Source organism: Bos mutus, chromosome 17, assembly GCF_027580195.1.
Source record: "Bos mutus isolate GX-2022 chromosome 17, NWIPB_WYAK_1.1, whole genome shotgun sequence".
Classification (NCBI taxonomy): Eukaryota; Metazoa; Chordata; class Mammalia; order Artiodactyla; family Bovidae; genus Bos; species Bos mutus.
In genome coordinates, this window is record NC_091633.1 from 36,147,311 (window position 1) to 36,166,411 (window position 19,101).

The 19,101-nt window shown below is 36.8% G+C and overlaps 1 protein-coding gene across 3 annotated transcripts in view; it reads right to left on the bottom strand.

Moving 5' to 3' along the window:
• The window catches only part of FSTL5 (follistatin like 5), an 875,401-nt gene that overhangs the window by 768,392 nt on the left and 87,908 nt on the right, over window positions 1–19,101 (bottom strand). The window lies entirely within an intron of this gene.

Genomic DNA, 19,101 nt, shown 5'->3' on the forward strand with positions numbered 1-19,101 from the left:
TGTCTGTGACTCTAGGTATCTGATCAACCTTGAGAAATGGTAGCACAGTGAGTGTGATAACATTTGAAGATAACCATTGCTAGGTTGATGATTACCAGTTGCCATTAAATGAATTGTAAAATTTTTAAAAATGCATCTTGATAGATGTGTATTCATTGAAACATGCTAACCAAATGTATAATTCTATTAAGCTAATGTTTTATATTCTAAATCTCTTATCTTAGCCCATCAAGACTTCGTATTTAAATTCTGGACTGTATTCTGTTAATTAATTATTTTTTAATTATTATGTACTTTTAATTTAGAGTATATGTTGCTCATTTAAACTAAAATTCCTAATAAAAATTATATATATTTATAAATAATAATTACATGCTTTAAAAAACATTATTATTGTTTCATAATTATAGGACAAGTTGATTTAAATTTTAAATGGTTACTAATGAAAAAATTATCTCTATTTCTCTCCTTCTATTTTTACACTTTTTCATTCATTTAATCATTCATTCTTTAAGCAAATGTGTACTGATCACTCCTATGGTTTTTCCTGTGGTCATGTATGGATGTGAGAGTTGGACTGTGAAGAAGGCTGAGTGCCGAAGAATTGATGCTTTTGAACTGTGGTGTTGGAGAAGACTCTTGAGAGTCCCTTGGAGTGCAAGGAGATCCAACCAGTCCATTCTGAAGGAGATCAGCCCTGGGATTTCTTTGGAGGGAATGATGCTAAAGCTGAAACTCCAGTACTTTGGCCACCTCATGCGAAGAGTTGACTCATTGGAAAAGACTCTGATGCTGGGAGGGATTGGGGCAGGAGGAGAAGGGGATGACAGAGGATTAGATGGCTGGATGGCATCACTGACTCGATGGACGTGAGTCTGAGTGAACTCCGGGAGTTGGTGATGGACAGGGAGGCCTGGAGTGCTGTGATTCATGGGGTCGCAAAGAGTCAGACAAGACTGACTGATCTGATCTGATCTGATGTGCCAAACACTGCTCTAAGTGATAAATGATGAACAAAACAAACAAAAATATCATGAACCATGATTATTGCATAAATGGCAATAAGTTCTACCTAGCAAAAGATATACCATACAAGGTGTAGTTTGGAGTGACTACAATTTCATACAGGTCTACAATGATAAATAATTTTGAATAAAATTTTGAGGGGAATTTTGAGAGGATGATCCAAGCATATATCTGGGGAAAACATGTTTTAAGAGAGAAAAACAATTGCAAACTCCCTGTGATACAGCAGGTCTTGACACTGTCAAAAATGCCAAGGAAACATGTGTAACTGGGCAGGCTGAGTAAGAGGAATTTAATACAAAGGTCAGTCAAGAAAATAAGAGCTGTAGACAGACTAGCACTGAGGGCATTGGTTAGTGCTTTTGTTTTTGCACTGAGAGAGCTGAAATACACATTGAGAGTTTCTTCCATGTGAATTACATTTAAACAGACTCATTTTGCCTATAGAGAATAGTTTGAACAAGGAAAGGACAAAATTAGAGGGACCAATAGAGAAGATATTGCAGGAATCCTAATGGGAGGTGATGGCTCAGAATGGTGCAGTACCAGTAGAGTTGCAAAACTAGTTATAACTAAAAAGGTTTCTGGATAGATTAAGTATGATGTGAGACACAGAACTGATGAGGATGATCTCAAGGTTGTGAGCCACTAGAAGAATGGCATTATCTTTAACATAAGGAAGATGGCCAAGTAAGAAGCACTTTTATCCTTTTTTGGCTTGCCTTCTGGTGCTGTCCCACTTTGCATTTTTCTCTTGTCTGGCTGCTCCTTTTCTATCTCCTTTACCAATTCTTTCATGTCTCCTCAATTTCTAGCTACTAGTTTCCTAGCTATTGAATCCTTATCTTTCTTCTGTTCACCTTATTCCTTTGCTCACCTTACCTAGTCTTCTGGTCTTAGGTGCCATGTTTTTCCTGAAGACTTTCAAATTTGTATCTCTAGCTAATCCTCAGCATTGAATTTCAGATTCAAATATTCAGCTTTATTTTTGACATCTCTACATGAATATCTAATAACAGCCCACTTATCATGTCTAAAATTAAACTTTTGATCTTCCCTTATGTCTTTGATCATCTTTCTCATCTTCTTCATCTCTTCATCCTTTTAGTTGTTTAGACACTTAAAATAATGCTGTTTCTTAAGAGCAAAAACCCTGAAATTTTATGGGTTTGATATTCAACTCTGATTTTACTTTGAATATCACTCTGATGATGCAAAGTAGGATGATGGTCAAAGTGTCTGGAATTCATGGGAGATATTTCAACAAGATGTATAAATTTATAAATCACCAGCCTATGTATAAGTCATCATTCAAATAATATATAAGCATTGAATACTATAGAACTGAATATTGTAAACAATTGAAGAAATAAATAAGGTCAAATCAGGCAGTTATTTTGACAATATCCACCAGATGAACAGACATAGGTGAAAACATTGACTTCAAAAGAAACACATTCTTGGCTTGGAAGTACATTTTAAGTTATTCAAGGAAGGAGATGATGATTGACAAGTATATGAACAGGTAAAATTGGAATGGGAGAAATGTAATTGGGAAAGAAAAGTCCAGGATGGTCTGTAGCTGAAGAATGAAGGGAAGTCCATAGAGGCATTGTGTTTGTTTTTGCTTTTTTGTCTTTTGTTTTATTTTTGTACATTTATAATATATTATTTATATTAGTGAGAATTAAGAATGTATAAATGATGGGAGATACAGAGTGGAAACAGAGAGGATTAAGACAAAAGGGAGAGATGATTAAACTAACTTTACAAGGCTACTAAAAATTTAGAAGTGATAGAAAACATAAGTGGGGGGAAATTTTAGTTAGAAAGACAACCAGTTCTTCTAATATAACCAGTGGGCACAGGAAGACATGGTTATAGATGCAAGAAATTTGTAGGTTTGTTATGATAAATGAAACATGCTCCATTTATGATGATTTATTTTCTTTATGTAGCTGAAGGAAAGTCCACTGAGTGGTGAAGGAGGATGGTTTGTCAGAAATTTGAGGAGAGACTAGATTTTAAATGCACTATTGAGTAAAACATTCTGGAAGTAGTCAATGTACACATGATGCTGATCAAGTCGAACAGCCAGCCTTCAGCAGGGAGAGCACCTATCAGCAATCCAGGAATGGATGAAGCTGGGAACTTTGGTGGGAATAACTTCATACAAGCAAATGGCCTCACTGTGGCCCAGAACCAGGTGCTGAATTTGATCAAGTCTTGCCCAAGACCTGAAGGATTGAACTTTCAGGATCTCAAGAACCAACTCCAAAACATGTCTGTAGCCTCAATCAAGCTAGCTGTGGATTTTCTAAGCAACGAGGAACACATCTATTCCACCGTGGATGATGATCATTTTAAATCCACAGACACAGAATAACTGGATCTAATTGTGTACCCAAGATATTTTCCAGATGGACCTTTTTTTGCAGCCTCTTGTCTCCAGCTGTGCATATAATTGGCGAGTTGACTTCTAGGAAGTAGATTTCATCTATAAAAGATCTCAACTGACATCCTTCTGAAACTTACTACTACTCTTCTGTGTTTTTGATGGGCTTCCCTGGTAGCTCAGATGGTAAAGCATCTACCTACAATGCAGGGAGACCCGGGTTCGATCCCTGGGTCAGGAAGATCCCCTAGAGAAGGAAAAGGCAACCCACTCCAGTATTCATGCCTGGAAAATCCCATGGACCAAGGAGCCTGGTGGGCTACAATCCATGGGGTTGCAAAGAGTCAGACACGAATGAGCGACTTCTGTGTGTATTGAGTAAAACAGCTTTGGTTTTTGAAGTCCTAATTGATTTTCGGCATCATAAGTATACAGTGATACTGATTTAAGATGTTTTAACTGCAATCAAATAAGCTTAATACTCACTGACATTGCATTTTTTTATTATTTTTATGAATACCAATTCTGTTTGTACAATTATATATAATTATACTGATAAATTACCAGCGAAATATCCTTAAGTAGTCTACAAATGGGAAATTTGTAAGAATCCTAAATTTATAGAAGATAAATTACTAATTAATTTTATGAACTGGGAATAATAGGAACAGACTTGTAATGTAGAAGGATTAAAAGAATAACCTATCTTATTTATTCTTAAACTTGTATTAGACTCTGTCAGTGTAAATATATATGTGTGTGTGTGTGTGTGTGTGTGTGTGTGCAGATATATATATATATATATATATATATATATATATATACTTTAGTATTTTCAGGGTAATAACTGCTCCAATTTATTTTTATGATGAAAATATTGCATTGTTCGCTTGGAAATATGTATTTTTCACAATCTTATTTCACAAACTATTACTTAAGATTTTAAATGTTAATTTTTAAATATGGAAATGTTAAGAAGAAAACTGTAATTGTTTAATTATACAATGAGAGGTCAGAAAGATTTGTTATTCTTTCTTCATGATACATTTGAGAAACATTCTTACATTATGAAAATTTAGGTCTCATACATAACAGCAGAAATGCCATTCTTTTGGTATAACTGAATTGTAATACTCTTCCAAAAGATTTTCTGCCAATATGATCTTATCTTAAAATAAGAAATATATATTTGGCCATGTATCAAAGCTAAATAATAGCAAACGATTCGTGTATTATTTTGTTCCACATCATTTCTTGGAAGACTCCCAGAGTGCTATCTTTCGTTTATAAATAGACTCCATGAAATTCTGCTCAGTGTTAGAAATGGTCAAATAGATCCTTGCAGACAGTGTGCTAAAGATTAGAAAAAACAATCTGGGTGAAAGTATGGATTCAGAAGTAATACATGATTGAAAGATACAATTTCTTCAATATTAAACAAAATACAACATAATGAGTAGAACATATCTAAGCCAGGGTAAATTTTTCAAGCTGGAAACAAATTTTCAAACTGTAATTTTTCAAATGAGATATAGTGGTCCTAAAATATCTGCTGCTAAGCTGCTAAGTCACTTCAGTCATGTCTGACTCTGTGCGACCCCATACACGGCAGTCCACCAGGCTCCCCTGTCCCTGGGATTCTCCAGACAAGAACACTGGAGTGGGTTGCCATTTCCTTCTCCAATGCATGAAAGTGAAAAGTGAAAGTGAAGTCGCTCTGTCGTGTCCGACCCTCAGTGACCCCATGGACTGCAGCCTACCAGGCTCCTCCATCCATGGGATTTTCCAGGCAAGAGTACAGGAGTGGGGTGCCATTGCCTTCTCCGCCTAAAATATCTAGTCAAACTGAAATATAGCTGAATAACATCAACACACAATAATAAGGAGAATGTTATAACTCTAGAAGATATAATTACGAATGTTTCCTTTCTAGTATTTGAATTTTGGTATGACATTTACTAACATCTGATGATGCTTATACCCTAAATAATGTCTTATGATCAAACACTAAAACTATATATCTGGCCACAACATCTTCAAACACAATTTACCCAATTTCTCCCTTTTTGTTGTGAAACACATGCTCTCTGGGAAGAAAAGAAACCATTTAAATGGTGACTGCATTAAGTCCATCATAAGAGCTTTGAGTTATAATCGTTGTACTATCAGTAAATGGTCTTCCCCTTCAATATTATAAAGCTTAAAACACTTTAAGGAAAAGTCATGAACACTATACAGGTATACAGGTTATACCCATGGATAATCTATTTTTAAAATTTGTATATATATGATACTAGTTTAATGAGATTACTTATGCACCCTTTGATTAGTATCAGGACTCCCACAGGCTTCTCTGCACATAGAGGGATATAAGAATGAAACGAGTGCAGGTAGAATTGAATTGGTTCCTTAGGAAAGTATACCAATTATCTCTCTGAGTTTGAGATCCTGTACTAAATCTTTCATTGGATATACATGATGATAACCAGTGTATAACTATGTGATAGAAGCAGGGCTCAGCAAGAGTGTAAAAGACAAGCATCTCCTCTTTTAATCACTTCAAGAATGAAAAAGAAAAGTTTTCTAATTTGCTTTTGTTTTTCCTCAGCCCCACGTGACTCAATTTGCATTTGACTATTAAATGAAAGTCTATGTGGGACCTCCCTGGTGGTCCAGTGTCTACAACTCTGATCTCCTAATGCAGGGGTTCAGTCCCTTGTCAGGGAACTAGAGCCCTCATGCCACAACTAAGAACTGGTGCAATCTAATTAAATAAATATTTTTTTAAAAGAAATAAAGCTATGGTAAATCCATGCTACCTAGATCATTAACATGATAATATTAGAAAATTGTTTTCTTCTTAAGTCCCCTTTAGTTGAATGGATGGCATAGATTTAAAGGCAATAAACTTCACCTCTTAAAATTGAGGACTTGCCTGGTTGTCCAGTGGTTAAGACGCCATACTTCCACTGGAGAGAATGCAGCTTCCATCCTTGGTTGCAGAACTAAGATCTCACTTGCAGGGGGCACACCCCATCCCCCAGTAGTAATAAAATAAAGTTAGGAGGAAGCAAATGCATTTTTATTTATTTATTTTTCTTTGCCTATAGCTTGTAATGAAGGACACATTCAAATTGTGTTTAAGTTGATCATGTGTTGAGAAAAAAAAAAACTTCTGACATGAAATTTAAGAAAATTCAAATGTATAGAAATGTTTTACTGGTATATTGAATAATCCATAATGAATCAATTAAACTCAAAATTAAAAAGTAACAAAAGATAAAACAATGTCAGTAGTAATAAAAATAATGATGCATTCTAGGTGAAGTAATTTAGCTCCCAGTTCCTATGATCCACACTTATTCTTGAAGTAATTAATGTCATCATTCACAAAAAGGGGCTTTATGTGTATATACAGTAGTGCCATAGAAGATCAGATGCTGCTGCTGCTGTCGCTTCAGTTGTGTCCGACTCTGTGCAACCCCATAGATGGCAGCCAACCAGGCTCCCCCGTCCCTGGGATTCTCCAGGCAAGAACACTAGAGTGGGTTGCCATTGCCTTCTCCAATGCATGAAAGTGAAAAGTGAAAGTGAAGTTGTTCAGTTGTGTCTGACTCCTAGCGACCCCATGGACTGCAGCCCACCAGGCCCCTCCGTCCATGGGATTTTCCAGGCAAGAGTACTGGAGTGGGTTGTCATTGCCTTCTCCAGAAGCTCAGATAAATGTATGCAAATTTAAAATCATGACCAAATACCAATAGACCCTAATTGTGAAAATAGTCAAGGGATGTCAGTATAAATGTTTATGGCAAACATATACAAAGATTTATTAACTGTTGAAGCCTGGCTAATTTAAATTCTTTCTCAGAACTTTTGCCTTCTCTTTGATATAAAAATAATTGCCTCCCAGACAAATACCAACAAACAAAATTTGTGAGTTGATAATTTGAAGCAGACTACTGATGTTCAATACAAATTTATTTAACATTTCCATGTGCTAAGTGGTAAAAATATAATATTAAATGTTCTGAAAAACATTCATTAGAGCTATTCAATAATATGGATTGTAAATTCAAGGAGATTGGGAATAGGAGACCATTTCAGTGGAGTCAGTCCACCACAATTTTAGAACAAATCTATGCTATGCTCTTCTGATGCATGCAAACCCATGAACATACAAGCTCCCTCCCCAAGGCCTTCAGTACACACATATACACAACACATACACATGCACAAACATATGTACATACTTCCCCTCAAACATATTTTCTTGGTGGCAATTTAATTTTAAAATGTCTGGAAAACAAGAGATACCAGCAATCATAAAGCAGTATATCTGGCCTCCTAAATCTTAGGTTTATCAGTGTAATTTTAATAAATTGTAATGGTGAATTTTCAGTTTTACTAAGTTTAATCACAATCTTCCTATCTTTTATTTGAGATCACTCCTCTTGGAATTGGCATCGTGTTTCTATTTAATACCACCTCTTCAACAAGCTTCAATTCCTGAGCATTCTATCTAAAAATGTACCTCCATTACTAAATATCTGATTTTTTAACTTTTTGTTCATTATTCACAGAAGTTATCACCTTCTATGATAATAAAAGGATTTATTTGCACATGATGTTCCATTTACTGGAATCTATGTTACTCATGACTTAACTGGCATATACACAGTGTCTAGAATACTATCTGCAAATGGCACCTTTCTAATACAGTGTCTGAATTCTAGATTTTAACATCCCAGTGGAGTGACAGGCAAAATCCAAAAAGTATGTGAAATAAAATGTGACATTCAATAATGGAATTATATATAAAATCTAGAAGGTACGGTTAACGGAGTAATGCATTCTCTCTTAGGCAGGTGAATGGAAGCTTTGTGAATGTGGAGAACTGAGGAATATACAGAGAAGATGAGGTTTTAGTAAAAAGTAGCTGAGCTCTACAGTGAATTGAAGGGAAGGATTCTCTGCAGTAGATACAGCACAAATAAAGTTAAGGATCTATGAGATTGCATGGTAGGATTGCAAAACTACAGACTGTGGTAGTGTAGAGTTGGGATGGTAAACATTAAATAGAGTTGGGCAACTAATAAGTTTCAGCTCTTTATCAAGTGAAAGTAATTTTCTTAATTTTTAAAAGAAATATCAGATATATTAATAGTCAAGCATTTATTAACATACATAAAATTTGATTAAAATATTTGCTATTTTTTATATATATATATTTATTTATCTCTTGTAGAAAGAGAGAGGGATCTAGTTCTATTTAGATATTCAAAATACAATCTGTAAAAGCTCTAGAATGTCAAAATACAGGTGCTTCTCTTTTGGCTTAATATGTTGGTGTGACATTAATTCCAAAGTCAAAATTGTCATTGCTTCTTATTATAGATTCATACTATATTCAATATTTTATAGGACTTTAATGAAGAAAAGATACAGAGAGGTTAATGAATAATGGATTAATGGATAGTTTCAATGTTACTTCATATTCTGAAGTCCATAAGTTTAGAGATTTTATTCAGTTCAGTTCAGTTCAGTCGCTCAGTCGTGTCTGACTCTTTGTGACCCCATGAATCGCAGCACGCCAGGCCTCCCTGTCCATCACCAACTCCCAGAGTTCACTCAGACTCACGTCCATCGAGTCAGTGATGCCATCCAGCCATTTCATCCTCTGGCGTCCCCTTCTCCTCCTGCCCCCAATCCCTCCCAGCATCAGAGTCTTTTCCAATGAGTCAACTCTTCGCATGAGGTGGCCAAAGTACTGGAGTTTCAGCTTTAGCATCATTCCTTCCAAAGAAATCCCAGGGCTGATCTCCTTCAGAATGGACTGGTTGGATCTCCTTGCAGTCCAAGGGACTCTCAAGAGTCTTCTCCAACACCACATTTCAAAAGCATAGATTCTTCGGTGCTCAGCCTTCTTCACAGTCCAACTCTTGCATCCATACATAACCACTGGAAAAACCAGCCTTGACTAGACAGACCTTTATTGGCAAAGTAATGTCTCTGCTTTTCAATATGCTATCTAGGTTGGTCATAACTTTTCTTCCAAGGAGTATGCGTCTTTTAATTTCATGGCTGCAGTCACCATCTGCCGTGATTTTGGAGCCCAGAGAAATCAAGTCTGACACTGTTTCCCCATCTATTTCCCATAAAGTCATGGGACCAGATGTCATGATCTTCATTTTCTGAATGTTGAGTTTTAAGCCAACTTTTTCACTCTCTTCTTTCACCTTCATCAAGAGGCTTTTTAGTTCTTCACTTTCTGCCATAAGGGTGGTGTCATCTGCATATCTGAGCTTATTGATATTTCTCCTGGCAATCTTGATTCCAGCTTGTGCTTCTTCTAGCCCAGAATTTTCATGATGTACTCTGCATATAAGTTAAATAAGCAGGGTGACAATATACAGCCTTGACGTACTGCTTTTCCTATTTGAAACCAGTCTGTTGTTCCATGTCCAGTTCTAACTGTTGCTTCCTGACCTGCATACAAGTTTCTCAAGAGACAGGTCAGGTGGTCTGATATTCCCATCTCTTTCATAATTTTCCACAGTTTATTGTGATCCACACAGTCAAAGGCTTTGGCATAGTCAATAAAGCAGAAATAGATGTTTTTCTGGAACTCTCTTGCTTTTTTGATGATCCAGCAGATGTTGGCAATTTGGTCTCTGGTTCCTCTGCCTTTTCTAAAACCAGCTTGAACAACTGGAAGTTCATAGTTCACGTATTGCTGAAGCCTGGTTTGGAGGATTTTGAGCTTTACTTTACTAGCTTTACTAGTGCCAGGGGCTGCGGCCGGGAGGAGCAACCCCACCTCCAAGAAGCGGTGGCTGCTCGGGAGCAGGAGGGCCTAGAGGAGCTATTCCGCGTTCAAGGTCAGAAGGGGCAGCGGTGAGGAGATACCCCTCGTCCAAGATAACGAGCAGCGGCTGCGCTTTGCTGGAGCAGCTGTGAAGAGATACCCCACGTCCAAGGTAAGAGAAACCCATGTAAGACGGTAGGTGTTGCAAGAGGGCGTCAGAGGGCAGACACACTGAAACCATACTCACAGAAAACTAGTCAATCTAATCACACTAGGACCACAGCCTAGATTTTATTAACATGATGGAAATTTATTTGTATTTATATTTAAAATGAAATCAATTATTATTGTGATAAATATATAATGAATTACATTCTTGCATTATCTAATTATAAACATCAGAAAAGCTATTTAATTATTTGTATAGTTCAGATTAAGTATAAAATATGAATAAACAATCACTACATATAGATGTCTAATATAATCCATAAGAATTTGCCCAAAGTGTCACACAGGACATCTTTGGTTGATTGACTTATAAAAGATATTAGCAAACTAAATCTTCAAAGATAAGCATTTAAATAGATGAATTACAAGTATCCAGGGCAGGAAAAGTAGCATGTGGAAATTAGGAATTAGGTAATGAGATATTTTAGATAGGAAATAACACAAAGACTCATAAGCACAGCAGTCAGTTAAAATAATCAAAAGGGAAAGTACTCACTAAAAAGCCTGTACATGCTACAGACATATATGGACTTTCCTTTCTGTATTAATGTACAAGATTATTCCTTCAGTTTACAATGAATAAAGATTTGAGGATATTAAGAAAATTCTAGAGGAAAGAAAATATTCTATTACCTAACCTATAATCTTAAGATAAAATGATAAGTCTATAGACCATTATTAGAGCATCATTGTTTTATACCATTAGACTTGAATAAGATATGGTGGAAATCTAAAATTAATATATGTTCGTGGGTCACTTTTTTGAAGATATACATTTGAAATAGAAAATAAAACAAAATTAATTTTGATAACACTTAATTATATTTATTCTGGAGAAGGAAATGGCAACCCAATCCAGTACTCTTGCCTGGATAATCCCATTGACGGAGGAGCGTTGTAGGAGCATCATTGTTTTATACCATTAGACTTGAATAAGATATGGAGGAAATCTAAAATTAATATATGTTCATAGGTCACTTTTTTCAGGATATACATTTGAAATAGAAAACAAAACAAAATTAATTTTGATAACATTAATTATATACAGTAGACAACAGCCCATTGTGAATAATATCTACAGCAAATTTGGAAACATTTAAAAGATACATCTATTTAATTTTTTGAATGTAATTTATTTTATTCTAAAAGAAAATAGTGGAAATTGAATTTTTAATTGATAAAACATATTCAAATGGTTTTGGGGTTCATTATCTATTTACCTTATTTTTGTGTAAATAAATTTGAGAAGTGATTGAAAAATATTCATCTCCTTATATTCCATTTTAATAAGGTATTGACATAACAAACTACTCATTCTTTAAATATAGACTTATTTTGAATCTGTATTACCAGCTCCATGCTTTCAGGATTAACTATGGATAACAATCAAATTCTGATCTCAAAAGTTAACATTCTATTTGGAGAGCATGGTAACTCTATTACAAAACAATCAAAACATTTACAAGATGATGTGCTAAAAAGAAAGGGAGGGTCAATTGCCTATGCAAAGAGAGAATTCTTTGTGAAAGTGCTACTTGAGCTGAGACTTAAAGAATGGCAAAATAATTTGCCAGGAAAAAGACCATTAACTTGTGTAAAGACACAGAATTGAAAACTATTTAATCCTTTTGGAAGAACTGTGAATAATTAATCACAACTTAACTCTATATTTCTTTAAACATGAAGAAAGTATAAACTATATTCAAAGGAGTTCTTCTATGTTCAGAGGAAAATTTATGCCCTCTTAATACAGCTGAATTTTTAAAGAGTCATGAATTACATTAAATAAACACATCAATAATTACAACACTAAAACAGTTTTTATAGTGTGTTTTTGGAGTGTGAGGAATAATGATGATTTTCCTAATATAAATCGCTAATTCAATAATTTGGAATAAGTAGAAATATGGCACAGGAGGACCAAGAGGAGCTATTCCACATTCAAGGTCAGAAGGGGCAGCAGTGAGGAGATACCCCTCATCCAAGGTAAGGAGCAGCGGCTGCGCTTTGCAGGAGCAGCCATGAAGAGATACCCCATGTTCAAGGTAAGAGAAACCCAAGTAAGACGGTAGGTGTTGCAAGAGGGCATCAGAGGGCAGACACACTGAAACCATACTCACAGAAAACTAGTCAATCTAATCACACTAGGACCAGGTCTCCCGCATTGCAGGCAGACACTTTAACCTCTGAGCCACCAGGGAAGCCCCACTAGGACCACAGCCTTGTCTAACTCAATGAAACTAAGCCATGCCCTGTGGGGCCACCCAAGACAGGCGGGTCATGGTGGAGAGGTCTCACAGAATGTGGTCCAATGGAGAAGGGAATGGCAAATCACTTCAGTATTTTGCCTTGAGAACCCCATGAACAGTATGAAAAGGCAAAATGATAGGATACTGAAAGAGGAACTCCCCAGGTCGGTAGGTGCCCAATATGCTACTGGAGATCAGTGGAGAAATAACTCCAGAAAGAATGAAGGGATGGAGCCAAAGCAAAAACAATACCCAGTTGTGGATGTGACTGGTGATAGAAGCAAGGTCTGATGCTTTAAAGAGCAATATTGCATAGGAACCTGGAATGTCAGGTCCATGAATCAAGGCAAATTGGAAGTGGTCAAACAGGAGATGGCAAGTGTGAATGTCGACATTCTAGGAATCAGCGAACTAAAATGGACTGGAATGGGTGAATTTAACTCAGATGACCATTATATCTACTACTGAGGGCAGGAATCCCTTAGAAGAAATGGAGTAGCCATCATGGTCAACAAAAGAGTTCGAGATGCAGTAGTTGGATGCAGTCTCAAAAACGATAGAATGATCTCTGTTTGTTTCCAAGGCAAACCATTCAATATCACAGTAATTCAAGTCTATGCCCCAACCAGTAATGCTGAAGAAGCTGAAGTTGAACAGTTCTATGAAGACCTACAAGAGCTTTTAGAACTAACACCCAAAAAAGATGTCCTTTTCATTATAGGGGACTGGAATGCAAAAGTAGGAAGTCAAGAAACACCTGGAGTAACAGGCAAATTTGGCCTTGGAATACGGAATGAAGCAGGGCAAAGACTAATAGAGTTTTGCCAAGAAAATGCACTGCTCATAGCAAATACCCTTTTCCAAAACACAAGAGAAGACTCTACACATGGACATCACCAGATGGTCAACACCAAAATCAGATTGATTATATTCTTTGCAGCTAAAGATGGAGAAGCTCTATACAGTCAACAAAAACAAGACCAGGAGCTGACTGTGGCTCAGATCATGAACTCCTTATTACCAAATTCAGACTTATATTGAAGAAAGTAGGGAAAACCAGTACACCATTCAGGTATGACCTAAATCAAATCCCTTATGATTATACAGTGGAAATGAAAAATAGATTTAAGGGCCTAGATTTGATAGGTAGAGTGCCTGATGAACTATGGAATGAGGTTCGTGACATTGTATAGGAGAAAGGGATCAAGACCATCCCCATGGAAAAGAAATGCAAAAAAGCAAAATGACTGTCTGGGGAGGCCTTACAAATAGCTGTGAAGAGAAGAGAAGCAAAAAGCAAAGGAGAAAAGGAAAGATATAAGCATCTGAATGCAGAGTTCCAAAGAATAGCAAGAAGAGATAAGAAAGCCTTCCTCAGCAATCAATGCAAAGAAATAGAAGAAAACAACAGAATGGGAAAGACTAGAGATCTCTTCAAGAAAACTAGAGATACCAAAGGAATATTTCATGCAAAGATGGGCTCGATAAAGGACAGAAATGGTATGGACCTAACAGAAGCAGAAGATATTAAGAAGAGGTGACAAGAATACACAGAAGATTGTACAAAAAAGATCTTCACAACCCAGATAATCACGATGGTGTGATCACTCACCTAGAGCCAGATATCCTGGAATATGAAGTCAAGTGGGCCTTAGATAGCATCACTACGAACAAACTAGTGGAGGTGAGGGAATTCCAGTTGAGATATTTCAAATCCTGAAAGATGATGCTGTGAAAGTGCTGCACTCAATATGCCAGCAAATTTGGAAAACTCAGCAGTGGCCACAGGACTGGAAAAGGTCAGTTTTCATTCCAGTCCCAAAGAAAGGAAATGCCAAAGAATGCTCAAACTACCGCACAATTGCACTCATCTCACATGCTAGTAAAGTAATGCTCAAAATTCTCCAAGCCAGGCTTCAGCAATACATGAACCATGAACTTCTAGATGGTCAAGCTGGGTTTAGAAAAGGCAGAGGAACCAGAGACCAAATTGCCAACATCTGCTGGATCATCGAAAAAGCAAGAGAGTTCCAGAAAAACATCTATTTCTGCTTTATTGACTATGCCAAAGCCTTTGACTGTGTGGATCACAATAAACTGTGGAAAATTCTGAAAGAGAGGCGAATACCAGACCACCTGACCTGCCTCTTGAGAAACCTATATGCAGGTCAGGAAGCAACAGTTAGAACTGGACATGGAACAACAGACTGGTTTCAAATAGGAAAAGGAGTACTTCAAGGCTGTATATTGTCACCCTGCTTATTTAACTTCTATGCAGAGTACATCATGAGAAACGCTGGGCTGGAAGAAGCACAAGGTGGAATCAAGATTGCCAGAAGAAATATCAATAACCTCAGATATGCAGATGACACCACCCTTATGGCAGAAAGTGAACAGGAATTTAAAGCCTCTTGATGAAGGTGAAAGAGAGTGAAAAAGTTGGCTAGAGGAGAACATAGGCAAAACACTCTCTGACATACATCACAGCAGGATCCTCTATGACCCACCTCCCAGAATATTGGAAATAAAAGCAAAAATAAACAAATGGGACCTAATTTAACTTAAAAGCTTCTGTACATCAAAGGAAACTATTAGCAAGGTGAAAAGACAGCCTTCAGAATGGGAGAAAATAATAGCAAATGAAGCAACTGACAAACAACTAATCTCAAAAATATACAAGCAACTCCTACAGCTCAATTCCAGAAAAATAAATGACCCAATCAAAAAATGGGCCAAAGATCTAAATAGACATTTCTCCAAAGAAGACATATAGATGGCTAACAAACACATGAAAAGATGCTCAACATCACTCATTATCAGAGAAATGCAAATCAAAACCACTATGAGATACCATTTCACACCAGTCAGAATGGCTGCAATCCAAAAGTCTACAAATAATAAATGCTGGAGAGGGTGTGGAGAAAAGGGAACCCTCTTACACTGTTGGTGGGAATGCAAACTAGTACAGCCACTATGGAGAACAGTGTGGAGATTCCTTAAAAAACTGGAAATAGAACTGCCTTATGATCCAGCAATCCCACTGCTGGGCATACACACTGAGGAAACCAGAAGGGAAAGAGACACATGTACCCCAGTGTTCATCGCAGCACTGTTTATAATAGCCAGGACATGGAAACAACCTAGATGTCCATCAGCAGATGAATGGATAAGAAAGCTGTGGTACATATACACAATGGGTATTACTCAGCCATTAAAAAGAATACTTTTGAATCAGTTCTAATGAGGTGGATGAAACTGGAGCCTATTATACAGAGTGAAGTAAGCCAGAAGGACAAACACCAATACAGTATACTAACGCATATATATGGAATTTAGAAAGATGGTAACGATAACCCTGTATACGAGACAGCAAAAGAGACACTGATGTATAGAACAGGCTTATGGACTCTGTGGGAGAGGGAGAGGGTGGGAAGATTTGGGAGAATGGCATTGAAACATGTGAAATGTCATGTATGAAACGAGATGCCAGTCCAGGTTCAATGCACGATGCTGGATGCTTGGGGCTGGTGCACTGGGACGACCCAGAGGGATGGTATGGGGGGGAGGAGGAGGAGGAGGAGGGTTCAGGATGGGGAACACATGTATAATTTTTTAAATTAAAATTGAATAAAAAAAAAAAAAAAAAAAAAAAAAAACTCAACATTCAGAAAATGAAGATCATGGCATCTGGTCCCATCACTTCATGAGAAATAGATGCAGAAACAGTGGAAACAGTGTCAGACTTGATTTTGGGGGGCTCCAAAATCATGGCAGATGATGACTACAGCCATGAAATTAAAAGACGCTTACTCCTTGGAAGAAAAGTTATGACCAACCTAGATAGCATATTGAAAAGCAGAGACATTACTTTGCCAATAAAGGTCTGTCTAGTCAAGGCTGGTTTTTCCAGTGGTTATGTATGGATGCGAGAGTTGGACTGTGAAGAAAGCTGAGCACCGAAGAATCTATGCTTTTGAAATGTGGTGTTGGAGAAGACTCTTGAGAGTCCCTTGGACTGCAAGGAGATCCAACCAGTCCATTCTGAAGGAGATCAGCCCTGGGATTTCTTTGGAAGGAATGATGCTAAAGCTGAAACTCCAGTACTTTGGCCACCTCATGCGAAGAGTTGACTCATTGGAAAAGACTCTGATGCTGGGAGGGATTGGGGGCAGGAGGAGAAGGGGACGCCAGAGGATGAAATGGCTGGATGGCATCACTGACTCGATGGACGTGAGTCTGAGTGAACTCTGGGAGTTGGTGATGGACAGGGAGGCCTGGCGTGCTGCGATTCATGGGGTTGCAAAGAGTCAGACACGACTGAGCGACTGAACTGAACTGAACTGAACTAAATCACTACTTAACTAATGATTTTGACTTAGAAATTAGTGAAGTTGATTTAAATTGAAGCCATTTACATTAGATTTTTTTCCCTTTTATGTTTATCCTTCAATTGATTTGGATTAGTAATTTATTGTCTGTAAGAGGCCCATCACAGTAACTGTTATAGGAATCTAATGATTTGATTTTTATAAATTTCCAGTCATCTGGAATATAGTGTTTTTAGTAATATATCAATAAAACTTACAGAGACTGCCAATAAATAACATTTATTATTGAGAACATAATTGTCAATAAATTGTATTCTGCAATGAAGAAACTGCAAATGCTTATAGTCATGATGCAGATAAATCAAAACTAAGATAATATACTCTGGGTGCAGGCATCCAAGAAACTTGCTGGGGAAGATAAGCACAAGGGAGTCAGAAGGTTGGAGACTAAGCATCAACACATTCACTGCCCTCTCATTAGGCAGAGAGATTGGTTCTAAGTGTCAGTGGAATGAAGATTGAGGTTTGAGGAATACAAACAGAAGAGCAAGAGAAAGAATATGGAGAGGAGGAGAAAGGAGAGGAGGAAGGGAAGGAGGAGATATTAAAGCACTCATATCAGTCTAGGTGGCAAGCAATTTTTAAGTTCTTTACATATTTCGTCTCACTTGAGGTGAGCAAAAGTCATCTCTAGCTTCTCCTACGTGCATTCTCAATCGGTGGATTCATGAAGTGCTCTAGGGGTGATGACCATGAATGTCCAAAATATTTTCAAGCAAATATGATTACCTGAGATCTGAGCCCAGATCAGGAGTTAAACTTCCATTATAAAAAGACAAGCTTCCCAGTTGGGATCTCCCTAGAATAGGTTGAAGAATATTTAATAGGATTTTCATTAATGCTTAGACAGGTAGGTGGTAACAGTTTTTGCAATATCAACTTAATTTTCAGCAAAAAGTGACACCTATGGCATTATGTTTACAATTTTTTCAACTTTATTGAGGAATAACTGATGAAAATAATTGTATATATTTAAGTTATACACGGTTTCCCAGTTAGTGTTAGTGGTAAAAGAACCCGCCTGCCAATGCAGGAGATGGAAGAGACACAAGTTTGATCACTGGGTCAGGAAGATCCCCAAAAGAGGTCATGGTAACCCTCTCCAGTATTCTTACCTGGAGAATGCCCATGGACAGAAGAGCCTGGTGGGCTATAGTCCATGGGGTTGCAAAGAGTCAGACATGACTGAAGGGACTTAGTACATACACATGCAAGGTATAAATCCTAATGATGTTATAAATATTCTCAAAAACATACACAGTATGGAATGATTACCAAAAACAAGATAATTAATACATTTATAACATTGCATGGTCAATTCTTTTTGGATGTAGTAAAAATGTTTAAAATCTCTTGGAAAATTTTAAGTCATCTACTGGTATCTGCAGGGAATTAGGTCCAGGACCACAAGGATGCCAGAAGAATTTGACAGAAAAATAACTTCATGACAAGTATATTGTCACAAGTATATTGCCTAAATAACAAGAACAAAAAGGAAATAAAAGCTAGTTCCCTGTTAGGGTAAATGGAGAGATGTAGTCTAATAACTTGTGCTTTGGGAGGAGAGACAGTAGAAACCAAAGGGAACTGAGCTTAATCTACATGTTGTCCTTTGAGAAGATAAAAATGTTAAGAAAATTAATAAATCAATAAATAGAATGTAAACCTGGGTTTTAGTTTTAAATATATATTTTCTATGATCATGATAAAACCAAACCATAACATTTAAGCCAATTAAAGGAAAATACACAAGGAAAGGAAGAAACAAAAAAAAGTAGAACATAAAAATGCAGTAAAACTCATATGAAATATAAATGGGAGATGGTGGAAACAAAACCAATGAAAGAATAGTAATAATAGCTGTAAACTGTTTAAACTCACCATTTAAAACTCTGATGGGTCAAAAGATAAGATTTAGCCACATATGATTTTCTAGAAGCACTTAAAAGGACAAGAATGTATACTTATATCTATCTTTCTGTACATCTTACTATTTATTTATCTATTCCA